Here is a 3,225-nt window from a genome sequence, read left to right on the forward strand (position 1 = left end):
AACGGATTCACAAGGGAGGGTGAATACTCATTATATCAAAAAAGATTGTGTTGGGTGTTCTTTAATCTGATAATTGGCCAAATATAAAAGAGAGAGCCATAGAGAGAGAGAATGCGTGAGCGAGAGAGAGAAGAGAGAGAAGCAGAAAAAGAGAAAAAAGACCTCGATAGGCTGAGTAGATAGAGATGGAAATGAATAGGATACCATAAAGAGATCAGAGAGTGGGAAACAGAGAGTGAGCTGCTGAAGTGATGGACTGAAAGAAAAGCCCTTGTAGGGATTGTGTGCTCCCCTTCTTTGAAAGTTTGCGTGAGGCAGTCCGGGGCCATTTTTCCACTTGACCGCTTTCAGCCTGAACTGTAAAACCGAGACGACATTCCCTCATTAGTCCCGCCGCCCTGCCAACCACATGGCCATTTAGTGTACCCAGAATCCCATTGTTAGAATTGTAGAGGTTATGTCAAAGGTCGCCCAAAATATTGATGAACTTTTCCATGGAGCACTAAGGCTGTGAGCGGCAGGGATACAGGGTGGGGGCAACAACACAGCTGTATATGGGCAAACAGTGGAGACCTTCTGTGCACACATTATTATGCACTTAGCTACAACTAACACATGTAAAAATCAAACCTTCAATCAAAGGCTCATTTCACTTTTCATCACTCATAATAATACTCTCTCTGCTTTCAAACACACACACACACACACACACTTGGGTGGGTCTGTTCATTTAAAGTTTAGGCCCAGCCTTACACATGGTGATTGACTTGGACAGAGATTGCGCTTAAAAAGCAGACTCTCTTGCAAAAGATCTGCTCATGTGTGCACATCGAAGCTGGCGTGAGTCACACAGCATTACCAATACTCATCTGACCACCAGCCTCTTGGAGGACTCACGGCTCAGCAAAGAAAGGTGAGCGGATGTTCTAATGTGAAAACACAAGAAAACCTAATGCTGCGTTCATTAACTAAACAGCTGGGCATAAAAGAACGGAACCCCCCAGCAGAGTTAGCAGCTAACCTCAGGCAAATTGTTTCAATTGCACGATGGCAGAGTGGCCCAGCCCGGTACACAGTTATCCTAAATCTTAATTTTTTTTTTTTTTTGAGACACAATTAAGCCCTAAGATCTATTCTTGGCCTAAGAATCTGTTTCAAATGGATATTCATAATATGTTCACAATCGTAAAGCTAAATCTCGACAAGATAAACACAAAGGTCACGGAAGAAGACCACAATAACCTTGCTTGGAGTACTTTTTCACATTTTAAGCATGTTTGTTTTATTAATGGTAGCAACTTACAGCTTTTTGCTACTTTTCCAGATTTTACTTTTGCAATATCAATTTTGGATTCCATTGCATTTACAGTTTTACTCAATTGCTTAAACACATTTGTCCACTCAGATGCCACATTTTCAAAACAGTTAACACACAGAGTGAAACTGAAGCTCAAAGGCCCAAATTACCCATTTTGTTTGCAAAATGCTCCAACACTCACAAAACACTCACTTACTTTCATCAAACACCACAAATTGTGGTCAAATTAATTTATTCTTTCAATCAATCATTACACAATGAACAACAAAATACAAAACACAGCTATCAATATGAAATTGCACTGTTCAAACTTAGAAGTGTTGAAAAAAAAGAGGAGACTTATGGGTGGGAATATCTCAAAAACAATATAAATAGAACTTCACATTGGATGTTTTCCCTTGCAGTGTTGCAATGAACCAATGGAACTACCTTGCATGACAAATCCATCAACAACCCTCTCTATTTAGGTCAAACCAGTCTTTCATTTAATGCATCAAAAAATGTGATGAGGAATTCTGTATTGAACTGAGGCAAAGGACACTGTCAGTGGAGATGGCAGCACACATGGCGATATTGTGTGACCTGGCACTGCAACACACTGTTTAAAAAAAATAAATAAATTTGAGCTTACTTAAAATTTTAAGGCAACCAGCTTCAGCTGATTTTTGAGTTCTCTTTTCAAATTTAAGTAGGCTCAACTTTTTTTTTTTTTTTACAGTGCAGTGACCCTCTGCCCAATAAATGTTCTTCCAGCATCTCCTCACTTTCCACATACATTTATTTATGATGTGCTGCCTTCAGCTTCAAGTAGGCTACATTATTCTCTAAAAAAATAAATATTCCAGTTGCATGTAACTATATGGTATAGCAATGAATTGCAATAACAATAATAAAGCAAATCAAAATTTACATTATGACAAACACATAAATGGGACTGATGAATCATCTGCATTACTGTAGACACAGTTTGTTCTGCCAACAGGGCAATACAGTAAAGATGAAATACACAGTGGTATACAGTAACATTGTGACTTACCTGTTGTCATTTTGAAAAATGCCTGGCAATAGATGCCACAGTGCTCCGACTCAGAATGGGTTGGACCGTTTGTCCAGCCTCTCTAAAGGACAAACTATGATTGATGACATGGTCAATCATATAGGGGCAGTCGTGGCATAATGGTTAGAGAGTCGGACTCGTAACCCAAAGGTTGTGAGTTTGAGTCTCAGGTCTGGCAGGAATTGTGGGTGGGGGAGTGAATAACCAGCGCTATATCCACCCCCGATACCATGACTGAGGTGCCCTTTACCAAGACTCTGAACCCACAACTGCTCCCTGGGCACTGCTCCCACTGCTCTGTGTGCAAGTTCAGGGTGTGTGTTCACTGCTGTGTGTGTGCAGAGCACAAATTCTGAGTTGGGTCACCATACTTGGCCTCACTTCACTTTCACAATAATTGTTTCCTGAATTTCATTTGAAACTTGGGCTGTATTTTCTCCTTTACAGTAATGCAACTCCTCAACCATGTGTGCAAACTTCTCTTTCTCTGGCCCTCTGCCATGGTCGTTTACTCTCTTTCCATGCCTTTGGCCTACTTGCAAACAGCAGGACAGAGGTGGAATCTTCTGTAGAGGGATGAGGACTGATAGCTGATTGAAGAGTTGAGCAAACGAGTTTCACACAGGTGCATTGGAGATTCATAATCATGCAAGTACTTTCTATCAGCTGTGAATAGATGTTTTCCTTTTGTTCAACACAGTGAATCCAATAGAGTTTGGGGTCCTCCAATGAGGTCTGTGGTGACAAAGGGTGTGAAAAATGTGTGAAGCAAATGAAAAAGTGTTAATGCATTTGAAACAGAAGACTTCTGCTGTGCTAAGAATGTGATGATGAAGATCAGGTGGATCCC

This window comes from Barbus barbus (assembly GCF_936440315.1).
Source record: "Barbus barbus genome assembly, chromosome: 5".
Lineage (NCBI taxonomy): Eukaryota > Metazoa > Chordata > Actinopteri > Cypriniformes > Cyprinidae > Barbus > Barbus barbus.